At 37.2% G+C, this 15333-nt stretch overlaps 1 long non-coding RNA gene across 1 annotated transcript; it reads right to left on the minus strand.

Annotated features, from left to right (window-relative positions):
- Positions 1-785: 785 nt before the first annotated feature.
- Positions 786-5267, minus strand: LOC107185192. Its single transcript, XR_001516110.1, has 3 exons — positions 5190-5267; positions 3244-3254; positions 786-797 (listed from the first exon to the last, which is right to left on the minus strand). It is a non-coding gene; the product is annotated as an uncharacterized LOC107185192 (long non-coding RNA).
- Positions 5268-15333: the final 10066 nt, after the last annotated feature.

Below are 15333 nucleotides of genomic sequence, written 5' to 3' on the forward strand. Positions count from 1 at the left end.
AGAGATATCTGCACCTCACACTTACTGTAACATTATTCACAATAGCCAAGGTATGGAACTAACCTAAATTTTCATCTACGGATGAATGAAAACAGAAAATGGGATGCACACACATATACATACATACACACTCACTGAAATATTATTCAGCCATAAGAAAGAATAAAATCTTAGCATTGGCCACAGAATGAAAATGGACTTTGGCCATCGTGCTAGTGCAGTAAGTCAGGGAAAGACAAATACTATGATTTTATTTATATGTGAAATCTAAAAAAGCCAAATTCATAGAAACAGAGAGTAAAATGGTGGTTGCCAGGGGCTGTGAGGTTGGGGAATTGGAAAGATATCACTCAAATGGTACAAGCTTCTAGATATGAGATGGATATGTTTTGGGGATCTAATGTATAGCATGGTGACTATAATTAACAATACTGTAATGCACTAGTATACTTGAAAGTTGCTAAGAGAGTAGATCTTCAGTACTCTCACCATGTGTGCATAAGAAAAGGTAATCAACTGAGCTGATAGATATTTTAACCTACCCGATTGTAGTAATTATTTTGTTATGCATCACGTATACACATTAAAATTACACACTATGTGTCAATTACTTCAATAAAACTGGAAAAGAGCAAAATTGGAAAACTGAAGGACTTGGGCAGATGACAGCAGTAGTATAGTGATTTGGGGGGAAAAAGTTAGTAGCTACTAATTTTTAAGTGCACTTAAGGAGATAGAATTATAATGGAGTTCTAACATTTATTACCCAGAATTCCATATTAGGTATTAATAAAAGCCTTCAGCCAGAAAATGCTTAGGGACATAGACAAGTCTATGTCCCATTTTTTAAATCTGTCAATCCTTTGTTTTGATGCATTCAGTTACTAGTAAGTGTCTTACCAGGTGGTCATTTCCTCGTATGAAGACTGGCATTATAAATGCAGAGTGCTCAGTCTCTCCGGTTGGACTTGATTCAAGTACCGATTTTAAGACCTGTTTTGATCAAGTTTATTTCATAGCTCTGGTTATTTCAGTTTCTATTTGCTATGCACAGATCTTTCAAATTCTAAAACACCGGGAGGTAGAACTCTCCTACAGTTCTGGTAGCTACAGCTGCTGGTAAATACCAAGGAATGTATGAATCTAAATGCTTGCTGTTGTAGGAGGACTTATATAAGATTTCCTGGCTCTGGGTGGATAGAAGTCTTCCAATTTGAGGAGAGAACGATTTTCTTTCTTCCCACTTTGTCCAGCCACAATTTAGTTAGAAATCATTTGCACTATAATCTTTCTTGCAGTTGGAGTTAAGAAAGTTATTATTTTACTTTCTTTGAATTTTTACAGTGAAAATAATGTTTTGAGTACATTTGCAATCTATGAACCTAACATCAGCTTCTTCCAAAGATCCTGGAATATCTAAAGATCATAGTCATTTTCAAATCAGAAAATAATTCTCCTAAAAGCTCTTGAAATAAAGCATATAGAAAGAAACACAAAAAGTACCCTCAATATATTTAATATTTCATGTAGTCTTTTGTCTATTTTATTATCTTCTCTCTTTATTTTTATTTTCGGTTTACAAGGTCTGATTTGATGCTTTTCTAGTGACTATTATTCATTCGATCAGCCATTACTTCAATACAAACATATACATACAGATAAAATTCACTCATTAAAAAATAAGTATGTTTGAATAGCTAATTGTATCTGATATACTAGTTCTGGATCCAGTCATGATTTTTGAGAAGTTCATGGTTTGAAGAGTGGCAAGACAGATATACAATAACAAATGTTTATATTACAAGGTGATATCTATACTAATAAAAGCCTACGTGGTCGTCGCACCCTCCCATGACGCCCTCATATCATCACAAGATGGCTGCCACAAGATGGCCACCCTCTCATCATCACAGGATGGTCATCACAAAATGGCCAGCAGGGGAGGGCAGTTGGGGGTGATGGAGCGGGCAAGGGAGCAGTTAGGCGTCAATCAGGTCAGCAGGGGAGTGGTTAGGGGATGATCAGACTGGCAGGCAGAAGCAGTTAGGGGCCATCAGGCAGGCAGGCGAGCAGTTAGGGGCAATCAGGCAGGCAGGCAGGCAAGCGGTTAGGAGCCAGCAGTCCCAGATTGTGAGAGGGATGTCCGACTGCTGGTTTAGGCTCAATCTGATCGGGCCTAAACCGGCAGTCGGACATCCCCCGAGGGGTCCCAGATTGGAGAGGTTGCAGGCCTGGGTGAGGGACACACCAGATTGGCGAGGTTACAGGCCAGGCTGAGGGATATCACCTCTAGTATTATCATAGTAGGTATCCAGAGAAGGAAATGCCTAACAGCTAATTAAGCAGGTATGGAGAAACGGATAAAATTGTGGTTTTGATCTTATAGTATCTATGAAGTGAGCTATAGCATTGATACACACAACTCTATTTTCAAAAAAGCAAAAAAAAAAAAAAAACCCACAACAAAACAAACAAACAAAAAAGAATCCAATACTGTACGGTAAGTGATATTGTTTCAGAGTACATAAAATTGGAAAATCTGCAATGAAACTGGTACTTATCAAGCTGGGAAAAATCTGCTAAACTGCTTGCCCTTCAGCTATTTCACAGAGTAGTGATCTCTTGAAATCCCAGAAGGAGTGAAGCATCACTCTGTTTTCCCAAACATTCCTAAACTAAAAGTGATTCCTTGAACTTTAGGTCCTGACATCAATGGTAACAGATTTGGTGGTTTTTCATCTAAGTTGTGAACATTAGGATGTGCAGAGAAAACTTAATATAGGTCTTACTGCTACCCTTTGGGGAGCCTACTTCCAAGGTTGGGCCTTGGCTGACATCTGAGAACTTATATTTTGGGAAGTTCCTCAATATTAATTGGTAAGAGTGGCTTGCAGTACTTAATCTCTTTGAACAAACAATATGGTTTATTACTGGGGCTAAAGACCCATTTCCTTTCCCGTAATCTGGAATTAGGTTACTTAACAGGCAGTACCCTAAAACCAATAAAATCTCTGGACACTGAGTTTATAACAAACTTTGTATATTTGTGCTCACAACTTGCTACAGTTCCGTGGACTTCACTGGGAGGGGATCTTTGGAAGCTGGCTTCTACTTCCCCCCAGACTTTTACTCCATGAGACTTTTCCTTTTGGTGATTTTTCTCGGTCTTTCACTTTCATAAATCATAGCCGTGAATATGATTATATGTTGAGTCCTATTAGTCTTTCCACTGGATCATCAAACCTGGTGAGGACCTTTGATATTCCCAACAAATTAGGAATATATTAAATTAAAATAGTTATATTTGGGCAGTATTTCTGAATTTTTGCTAATGTAAATTCATAATATAGAAATCTGCATGTAATAGAAGAGAAAAAGCTATTGCCTCAGAGAACATGAATAACTTTATTGATGTATATATATATATACACATCACATTAACTTATATAAATGTTATATAAATTGCATATTTACACATTAATATATATGTGTGTGCTACCTTTGAGCTATTAATTCATAAAGAAAAAGAACCATTATGACTAGATCATAGTTAATAGATTTCAAACTCTTTAAACATAGGAATTATCACCTTTTTCAATCCCAGTGCTATCATAAATCTATTGAATGAACTGGAACAAATTACTTAATTATCTTGAGTGAAGTCACTCATTTTACTGGCTATATTTATGGGAGAGTTTACGGTGTAGTAATAGATACTTTATGGAATGTCTTTCTTTTCTAAAATTCTAGTTGTTATGTGAATAAAGGGTGCCCTGGGCATTCACTCCATTTCTAGTTGATCCTAAGGATTGAGTTGATTCCCAGCCTTCAAGTGGGTGATCGTGTTCTCTCTCAAAGCACACTGTGTGTCCTACCAAGCTGTCCATTCTTCCATAGATGAAGGATATCCCAGTTTGAAGGGTGAATCTGCTTTTGGTGAAGTGCCAGTCTGGGTTCAGAGAGGACAAGTAGAGGTGTTAGAGAAATAAAGCATTTAATTAAAGAACCAGGGCTTATGCATGCACATATGGGAAGAGTTGGGGAGGAACTATTAATCAAACTTTAAATTGAATTTTGAAGTACTTTTCTCTCCTGCAAATCTCTGTGATTTAAAATATTTTATCCTTGAAAAATAAATTTTAAAACCTGAGGATAATTTCAAACTCATGTTTCTTACATTGATCATAAACATGGGTGACTGATTTCTTTAATGTTAGCTCAGTAAAAGAAAAAAAAATTCAGTTATGGGTAATGTGGTTCAGAATTATTTGAATAGCCTGGCCGGCATGGCTCAGTGGTTGAGTGGTGACCTATGAACCAGGAGGTTAAGGTTCGATTCCATGTAGGGGCACATGACCACATTGTGGGCTCAATCCCCAGTGTGGGGTGTGTAGGAGGCAGTCAATCAATGAATATCTCTCATCATTGATGTTTCTATTTCTCTCTCCCTCTCCCTTCCTATTTGAAATCAATAAAAAATATATATTCTTTAAAAATTTATTTGAATAAATTCAATTTCCCAGCAGATAATTGACCTAAATGATTTTTGACATCACTAGACTTTAATGAATGAAGAAAATACTATATTTCCACATAGAAATAATATGTGGGATACAGTTATATGCTACAATGAAATTTCCTAAGTTAATCACAATAACAGTTTATAAGGTCTAAATATTATCTAGATCTATTTCTGTTCATCAGTTTATGTTGTTCATTATATTTCATAAATGAGTGAGATCATGTGATATTTATCTTTCTCTGACTGGCTTATTTTGCTTAGCATAATGCTCTCCAGTTCCATCCATGCTGTTGCAAATGGTAAGAATTCCTTATTTTTGGTAGTATTCCATTGTGTAGATGTACCACAGTTTTTTAATCCACTCATCTGCTGATAGGCATTTAGGCTGTTTCCAAATCTTAGCCACGGTTATGGGGAACCGATATACGGTTAAGCCTCGGACTGACCTGCTGGCAAAGTCACAAACAAGTCCCAGCTTAGAGGGTTCAGTCCTTTTAGCATAATTAGGCTTGACCTTATAACACTCCCCAGATCTTACCTGGGAAGCTAATGGGCTGAGGGAAGTGCAGGGAGTGTAGACATGATCAAAATGGGTGAAACTCACAAGAACTGTAACTATGGTAACTACTGCCTTGTTGACCTCAGACTATAGAAGGTCAGTGCGGACTGAGCACGGGTGGAAGTCTTTCCTCTTGAGTTGGATTTACCCGCCTGGTCCCCCAATATTTCCAAATTATTTCTTGTCTTTTCGCTTTCATCTGTGTGCAGCTCCTCTTCCAGATACTGAACCCTGAATGACTCTAAAAGGTCCGTGTGGCCTGAGCACGGGTGGAAGTCTTTCCTCCTGAGTGGGACTTACCCGCCTGGTCCCCCAGTATTTCCAAATTATCTCTTGTCTTTTCTTTCATTTGTGTGCGGCCCCTCTTCCAGATACTGAACCCTGAACCACGCGGGACGTGGAGGGAAACATTTATGACAACGGTAAATTGTGCTGCTATTAGCATAGGGATGCATATATCCTTTCTGATTGGTGTTTCTAGTTTCTTGGGATATAGTCCTAGAAGTGGGAAACAGATCCAGAGACAGAGAAGCATCGATCAGACTGTCAAACCTCAGAGGGAAGGTAGGAGAGGGTGGGGGTAAGGGAGAGAGATCAACCTAAGGACTTATACTACTATTGCTTGCATATAAGCCTAACCAGTAGACACAGACACCAGGGGGTGAGGGCATGAGTGTGTGTGTGTGTGGGGGGGACAATGGGGGTTAAGGACACATATGTAATACCTTAATCAATAAAGAAAAAAATAATTATCTAATATATTATCTAATTTTTAAAAAGAAATTAAGCCCTAACTGGTTTGGCTCATTGGATAGAGCGTTGGCCTGTGGACTAAAAGGGTCCAGGTTCGATTCCGGTCAAGGGCATGTACCTTGGTTGTGGGCACATCCCTGGTAGGAGGTGTGCAGGAGGCAGCTGATCAATGTTTCTCTCTCATCAATGGTTCTAACTCTCTATCCCTCTCCCTTCCTCTCTGTAAAAAAATCAATGAAATATATTTAAAAAAAAGAAATTAAAATAGGAAAGTTAAGTAGGATTGAACACAAATACACATTCAAAAAAGTGACAGAGCATAGCAGAACTCAGCCTGTTATCTGAAGTTGGCATGGATATTTAATTTCATATATCATTTAGAGACTAATTTTCCATAATGAGTCTAAGAATTTAGTAGCTCTTAAGATGATAGTGAAATGAGGGCAAAAAATACACACATCTGTTTTCAACAAATGTCAATGCCAACATGCACAGCACTGGTGAACCGCCCCCCCACCCCCCACCCCCCAGTACTGTCACATTTGACTAGGTTAATATGCCTGGTTTTTTTAAACTCAAAAATGATATAAAACAAACAACAAAGACTTATTTGTTTCAAAACAGTGAGTTAATTTAATTTGAAGGTTCCATAATATATTTAACGACACATAAATTACATGCTGAATATAATGAGTCATTTCTTGCCAATATTTTTATTCACAATTACATTAGCTTTAGGACCAATTTAGAAATAAGGTAAGTGAGAAAAAAATGAGTTCGAGTTTCTTACAAAGATAAATCAATGTCAAATTCTGGTTATAAACCAGAACTTGCAAATTACTTAAGAAACATAAGAAATAAATAAGTTGTGAACTTTATTAATTTCTTCTCATAATATTGGGCCAACTACTTCAATGACCATTTTTTAAAAAGGTATCAACCTCTATATCACTAAAGAAGATGTCAATCAAGAGCTTTTTAGATCAACCAGGGTATCCAGGACCCTAGTGAGATATAAAAGTAAAAATTCAAGTCTTATAATGTTTACAATTAAACTAGGCAACTCTTAAGAACTTAAATATTAGAAAATTATAGAAAAATAAATGTAGGTATGATAGATGAATATATAGAAAGATAGGTAAATACATGGATAGATGGATAGAGGGATGGAAAGATAGAGAGATCCATTGGTATGGGTGTTACTGAATATGTATGTAGTTGTTGTCAGGTAACTTTCCAAGCAATATAAATCTTAGACTCATTGAATCTTGACCAAATCCCATGTTATTACTAGTTATTACTGTTATTTAATCAGTGAAGAAGTTGATATTTTAAAGAGTTAGCACATTTAATGAAATTGCAACAGTTAAGAAGTAATGGATAAGGAAATCTAAAACATGCCTGCCTGGTTTCAAAGCAAGAACTCAGCCATAGTACTTGCTACTTTTCCTCCCATTAAATAGGACATTTAGCACTAAAATGCTGGAATTGTTTTAAAGAAGCTTTAAGTCATTTCTTGGAGATCACTATTGTGCACCCAGATTCTGAATAAGCCAGGTCAAGGGTATGGTGTAGGAGTGTGAATTACTTCATAAGCACACCAGGCAATTTTGTTACAGTTGGTTCCTCATCCACACTATGAAAGCACTTAATGAACTCACCTTGTGACTATGATTTAAGGCAAAGGTAAAGTACTTGCCATTAAGGAAAAATAAATAAATAAACACAACAGGCAATTATTTCTATTTTTGTTCATAGCTCAAGCAGCCCCAAGCTAAGAAAAAAATAGAAAAGACCAGTTTAATTGATGGGATCCATGAAATCAGAAGTTGTCTTCCACAGATTTTCTCACTTACATTATTCACAACATAGCTATTCTGTCTACTCTAACCTCTTCATGGTGCCAGCAACTAATTTTTAAATTTTTTAAAAAATAATTGTATATTTACATGCTGTTGTAAGAAATATCCCACATACCATTCAAGGAGTTTCTCTCAATGGTAACATTTTGTGTAATTGTAGTACAAATCACAACCATAAAATACATGTCAACCAATGAATGAAGCGATAGGTGGAATGACAGTTCAATGTTACTCTCTCTCTCAAATTAATAAAATAAATGCTCATCAGAAAGGAAGTGACTTTTAGCTTTTCTTTTTTTTTCTTTTTGTTTGTTTGTTTGTTGCTTTATTGATTAAGGTATTACATATGTGTCCTCATCCCCCATTGCCTTGCCCCACCCCCACCCCGCTCATGCCATATAAGCATAACCAATGGACACAGACACCAGGGAGGTGAGGACTTTTAGCTTTTTAAACAATCAGTATTTTAGTTGTTTTGCTGCTTAAGAGTAAGAAAGTACATTACAATATAGTCACATTATTCAAGCTGATATTTATTTCTCATCTTGTGACATATCTTTCAAAGTCATGCTTTAAAAAGTTTCAAATGTCAGGATTTGGTTGAGCAAGGGGTAAAGACACTTGAAAGGAGTTTTCGAGCTCTTCATCTCTGTTCATTGCTTGCAACCTTATCTTTCACTCGGCGCACATTTCTGTTACCCTCCCACCCTCCCTATTTTTATTTCACCACCAACATGCTGGCCAGCTGTTCCACTACCATTTAAAATAGGGTGCCAGTATCCACGCAGTAGGGATTTTTAACTTAGAAAAAATTTCCTTTGTTAATATTAAATATCACCAGTGCAGAAAATGGCATATTTGTAGGAATGAATGAAGAGGCAAAAAAAAAAAAAAAGAAAAAGAAAAAGAAAAAAGAGGGTTAAACACAGCGGGGAGTGTACAGATATCTTTTTGATGGCCGGGCACCTTATGTCACTAGCCTGCTTCACTTACAGGAAGCTTTTGACAGTCTTCATGCTTTGGTTGCCTAATAGTATTCTGTCAGGAGTATATTTGGTTCCTGGTAACACATTTGCTCTAAAATAGCATAAAAACTAATGATTGTGTCAAGCTATGTACACTGCCGGCAGCTATAGCAGGCCGGGGTAATTGCTTAAATTTGGATTTCCGATGCCATTGCTCAGTTAAAGGCTGTGTTTTGAATGTTGGCAGGCCACACAATGAACTCACTGTGAATTGTATGGATAGATAACAAACTCAGAAATAGGCTTTTTTCTCTTCAGAACTTGGATTATTTCAGCAATGATAATGTCCCCTCGATTTTCCAACATGGCATTCTATTACAGCGCACAAACCCATTCAAACTATAGAATACAAGGCCAAGGTGAAGATTGATTTCAGGGATAAAAAACTTTTAATATACTTACCAGAGTCCTGCTTTGAAAGGAAAACTAAAATGGTTTAGGGAGAAAATTACACCTGGCTGCTAGTAGATGATGATGTGTGGACCTATTTGACCTCACTTCTTATAAAGGCATGCTTTCTCTTCTGGCTGAAACACTGATTTCAAAGCTTGTGACTGTCTCAAATCCTCTTTTATTTTTATTTTACATTTATTTTGACTTCCACATGCTCCGCTTTCTTAAATATGTAAGCATTGCTGTTATTCCACCTATGTTAGTCTAATACTACTGTGTGCCCAACACTTCAAAAGGCCACAATTCAAAACATTGGAGTTTGGAGTAAGGAAAGGTTTATTGATTGAGAAGGTGCCAGCTGAGAAGATGGGGGACTTGATGGTGCCTCAAATCCATCTTGCTAGCTGCACTAGGTTAAGGGGCTTTGAAGGAGTTAAGGGGAACAGGTATTCGGAAGTACTGGTGGGGCAAGTTTTAACTAGAGGACCTTGGAACTTGGCCTTTTATGGTCAAAAGGCACCAACACCAGATCTTTCTGTTCAATGGTCCCTTGGCTTCTGATAGGGTTCTGGTGTTCAAGTTCTGGTTATATTCTGAACTTTGTTTTGTGTGTGGGGGGGGACAGGGGGAGAGAGAGGGGCAAGACTGAATCTGGGTGCAACTGGAGGTCAAAGTCCTCTGCACATTCTTTGGCTGCATAACTTATGTTTTGGTGTGTCTTCTCTGAAAAGCAACTCAGTATCTCCTTAAACAGGATAGGACTATTCTGAGTTGGTTCCGTGATTACACTGCTAAATCACCATTTCCACAGGGACTTCCAACACTTTTGAGACTTTGGTTACTTCACCGAAGAGGTGGTTTCTGTGTGTGTGCGGATATACATACACATGCCAGCTTGAAGTGTTGAAGGTCATGAGGAAGACATGTGGACTTCAGAAACATCCCCATTTTTCTGGTTTTACTTCTCCCATCTTATATTCTCTCTAAGTTTTCTTAGTTTGACCAACATCTGAGCTTCATCATATTCTAGCTCAGCGATTTTCAAGCGGGTGCTGCAGCAGGCATACTGAAGTGCTACAAGAATTTTTAAAACATTCAATACCTGACTTCAGGTACTTATTTTAATTTTTAATTTCAGGCTTTATTTTAATTTTTCTAACCCACATAAAACCCTAAAAGTGGCTTTTGATGGAATTTTATATCAAATCACTATACTATGAATTCAAAACAATAATATATAGAACACTAGAGGCCCAGTGCACAGGATTCCTGAACTGTGGGGGGCGTGGCCTGGGGGGATCTCCCAATGCGGTAGCAGCTGCTCATTCTAGTCAGCTGAGCGGTGCTCCCACTGTGGGAGCGCAGTAACCACCAGGGGGCAGCTCCTGCATTGAGTGTCTGCCCCCTGGTGGTCAGTGCGCATCATAGCGACTGGTCAACCAGTCGTTCTGCTGTTGGATCGCTGGGCTTTTATTATATAGGATGTTTCAGAAAATATTTTCTCATGAGACTATACTGATCACCTGACGTTACTTTAGAGTCACAGGAAAATATTGCTGTCCTGTAATTAAATGGCTATTTGACAAATATAGGAATGTATTATATATGCATGTATTTACAGTACACCTTACTTTTTCTGAATTGAATGTACCTATACCATAGAAAGTAACAAGCTTTTCTCACTTGTTTACCTTAGCTCTGGGAAGAAAGTTTACAAAGCCTATATTATGGATTAATTTGACCCATATTAGACCATCAAAATATTCCATCAGAAAACCAGTAGCAGTCTGTGGGGTCCTAAATTTTTTTTTCCATCCAGATTTCTAAGTTCTTCTGGCTGGGTCAGTAATCAAGTTAACATGAGGCAGATTAAAAGGAGGAAATTAAAATTTATTATAGATGTTCCATAAGCATATGAAACCCAAAGATGTATTGGTCCATTGAGGTTTATATACTATCTGGACTAAGGAGAAAGTGGAGTCTAGGATTTCAAAAGGAAAGCAGGCAATTTGCAAGTAGCTGAAAAGGAATAAATGTGTAGTAAATGAATTCTTCCTGGTCCACCCAGAAACAATGGGACACAGAGGGAAAGAAGTCCAACAAACTGGATGTCTCCCTGTCTGCCATGCTTAATTCCTATATGCTAAGGTTTCCTTCCAAGAGCAGGCTTTTCTATCTTAATTCCTAGACACGTAAAGGGGGAGGGTCAAACTCTTTCTGAGTCTTTTTTTTTTTTTTTCTTTTCTGAAAACAACCAGCTTAAAATCAGGATACAAAAGATGTCTTTTGGGGTGGCAGACTCTGGTCCCCCTGAAGTCCAATTCTCATTTTCCAGTCTTTCTTTGGATCTTAACTTGGTACTTGAAACTTTCTTTTAATAGTTGTAAGAGATGTAAAGGTTAAGAGGAGACAGAAAACCTAACGCTTTCAAGTTCACTTATCATTTATCTAACATAAGTTCTCAAGGGAAGAACGTTCACTGCGTGAGCTAAGTTCTTCCTATTCTTTGATATCTTGACATCCAATTAACTGGAGCTCCAAGAGTTTAGTTCAACTTTAAAAAGAAGTAAAAGGAAACTTCTTTATTACTTTTTAGTGTTTCAAGACATTGTCCTATAAAGGTGTATGTTATAACATTGTGTTCATGCATTTTAAACTCTAAATTTTATTAGTTTTGTGGAAATTACATGTTTAAACTAATGTCATTGAGTAATACACATAATACACATAAAAGCCTTAAGATAAACAGGTATTCTCCACTAGCTAGAGGAAGAGAGTTTGAAGGAGACCGAAGTTTTACCACCCTGAAACTGTCTTTTGGGATATTGATTTTAAGCTGTTTATCAAGAAACAGACTCAGAAAAAAACCTTTAACCTTCCAAGAGATTCAGATAGAAAAAAAAAAAAAATTCTTTAGGACAGTGGTTCTCAACCTTCCTAATGCCACCACCCTTTAATACAGTTCCTCATGTTGTGGTGACCCCCAGCCATAAAATTATTTTTGTTGCTACTTCATAACTGTAATATTGCTACTGTTATGAATTGTAATGTAAATATCTGATATGCGGGATGTATTTTCATTGTTACAAATTGAACATAATTAAAGCACAGTGATTAATCACAAAAACAATATGTAATTATATATGTGTTTTCTGATGGTCTTGGGCAACCCCTGTGAAAGGGTTGTTCAACCCCCAAAGGGGTCGCAACCCACAGGTTGAGAACCGCTGCTTTAGGAAGACAATCTTAAGATGTTTGCTTTAGCCAAATTTGAATAAAATATGGTAAATATAAGGGCTTTAGTCAGGGATCCATTAGCTAGATAGTCCCTATGTCCTGTTGTTATTGAGTTTCCTAGCAAAAATTTACCTGCCATGTGTGTTTGCTTCTTCCTCAATCGTAAATAGCCCATTATCAGTTCTGAAATCCAATACCCAATTCTCCCCCTTTTCTCCTTTGTTCAGAATGCCATATATACCCACTGTTGCCTCGCTGTCTTTAAAATTTTCCTGCATATGCGAATTCTCCATGCATAGGTATTAAAATATTATTTTCTCCTGCTAGTCTATTTCTATTAATTTGATTATTCACCCAGCTAGAACGTAGAAAGTGGAAGAAAAAATTTTAATTTTTATAGCCCTCACACGTTGCTAGGAAACATTTTGTAAACTTAAATGGCATAAAGCAAAGAAGCAATTACTGTTAATTTATATGGTCTTTTGTTAAAGCAATGTGGCGTAACCTGAACTTCCAAAAAGTGAGGGCTACCTGTATTTTGAATAGAGGCTTCTTTGGACAAATAGCTGGCGTGAGTCAGTTCAATTACCAAGCTCTCTAGTGCTGAGAACTTCAAGGCCTAATTGATATATATGAGAAATAAATATTTCCCGGAAACTTACTCTCTTGAAATAATTCAACTTCTCAAAGCTAGTAAGAATTGGTAATCTCAGAATAAGTAAGGATTAAGGTGCCATGATGTTAGTTTTTAATGTCCAATACAATCAGTTTAGGAGTCAAGTATAGGGTGTCCCAAAATAATGTATACACAATTTTAACAGTTGATAACTCAATTTTTCTTTTATATCCTCACCAGAGGATATTTTTCCATTGATTTTAGAGAGAGTGAAAGAGAGAGGGAAAGACAGAGAGATATATCGATGTGAGAGAAACACATCCATTGGTTGCCTCCTGCATGCACTCCAACCAGGGCCCAGGCCAGGGAGGAGCCTGCAATCGAGGTATGTGCCCTTGACCAGAATTAAACCCAGGACCCTTTAGTCTGCAGGCCAATGCTCTATCTACTGAGCCAGGACTGTTAGCTCAATTTTGAAAATGAAATGTATTTTAATAAACACTACCTTTATAATTATTAAAAGTATGTATATACATTTTGGGGGGACAACCTATATATGTTGAACCAAACTACTGAGTGAAGTATAATAAACTGTATTACTTACATATTTTATTTGAATTGGATTTTCTGTTTCCTGTGCAGACTACCATGATTTTTTTTGTATTTTTTTATACTACTTCAATGACATCTGCTAGTCCTTTATTGGTGGGGTGCCCTCTGTGTCCCCACCTGTTATCCATAGAAATGGAGTACTTTCAATGTCTCAAGGAAAGGAATTTCCTGAGACTTGCATGGGAGGATGAGTGATCTTTCTTTCCATGGAACTAAACCCCTGGGCTTCAATGTTTCATTTCCCTTAGTCCAGCATAGAAAAAGTCCAATATTGTCTTCAGCAGAGCAATAATTAAGACCATTGCCAGAAGTTTCTACTCCATATTAAAGTACAAACCAGACCAGTATCCTGTGTATGGCATCTGTATGGCTATGGGTCATATGGCTGTTTAAGCCACATGGCTATGATGAGAGGATGGGAGAGTGCAAGTCATGGAGTAAGAGAGGAACAAGTGGGCAAGAGTGAAGCAAGAGAGAGAGAACTCTATGTCTAGGGATTATAACCAAGAGCTTAACCAAATATCCTTTTAAGATTTTGCATACTTGCAGTGGCTTCACCGTCCACTAATCATAATTCCAGGTCAGGCTGACAGTTAAGGCTCTTCCCTACCTCACCCCAACTTCACTGCACATGTGTCCATCTCACCCTTTGTTCGATCCCTTCCCCAGTGATTTTCAGGGAATGGACTGGTGTTTTACTGAGGGGTGTGAAGTTGCAGCTTCCTGGTGAAGCTGCCCAGGTGACCATGCTTATAATGTCTGGCCTGCCCTTTGCTCCCTTCCTATCATTAATATTAATAACTTGATAACTATGATGATAATAGTCCCATCACAGACATATCCTTTTAAAAAGATTTACAGCCACATTTTTAGGGACAATACCTGAGACATGACACATGTGAATAAGTGGTTTCTTTATTTTTTTTAAATTTCCTGTTTTCAGTGATTTTTTTAAAAAAAAACGGAACATTTCTTCTGCCAAAATGATAGCCACTGGACTTGGACTCTGTGTCAGTTACTGCTCCCTGATACTAAATATAGCAACTCAGATTCTGCCCCTTACAGTGGAATTTTTAGTGCTCTCTGATTCCTCCTGGGTCCCAGAAAGCAAATTCAGCCACAGTTGTCGAGTATACACTACCTTATGTACCTTATCCAAAGATAATTTGATCATCAGGGATAGCACACAGTTCACAGCAATGTTTTTCTAGTCTTCTCTAGCTGCCAAGAAACTCATATCAAATTCGAAATTTAGTCACTACAAGCATATTGACACATATGGCTGAAATTATGAATAATAAAAAGTTTTGAAGTTGAATGCTCACTTTATAGGAAAGAAACGCTATGATACAAAATTAACTAACCTGAACTACCACATAGGTATTTGGTACTAGTGATATTAAATGTATATTATATAAATATAGCATATTGTTGGATAAGGGTCTTATAAGAAACTTTTTAGCATCTAAAAACATGTCCTTATAAAGCAATTTTTCAAGTTATGTAGTCTTGAGATTAGTAAATAAGATAATACATTGCTAATATAGTTTTCAAATTTTTACTGGTGTTATTCACAGTTCTTTTTTCTATAAGCTTCCTGATGAGGACGGTGGAGTAGGTTAACACTGTGTTCATCTCTTCCCACAATCACATTAAAATACTACAACTAAACTACAGAAAAACTACCATTGAGAACTGTTTGAAGACTAACTAAACAGATTTTCCATAGAATATAAAGAAAAAGCCATGTTGAG

Source organism: Myotis davidii, unplaced genomic scaffold, assembly GCF_000327345.1.
Source record: "Myotis davidii unplaced genomic scaffold, ASM32734v1 scaffold49, whole genome shotgun sequence".
NCBI classification, from domain to species: Eukaryota; Metazoa; Chordata; class Mammalia; order Chiroptera; family Vespertilionidae; genus Myotis; species Myotis davidii.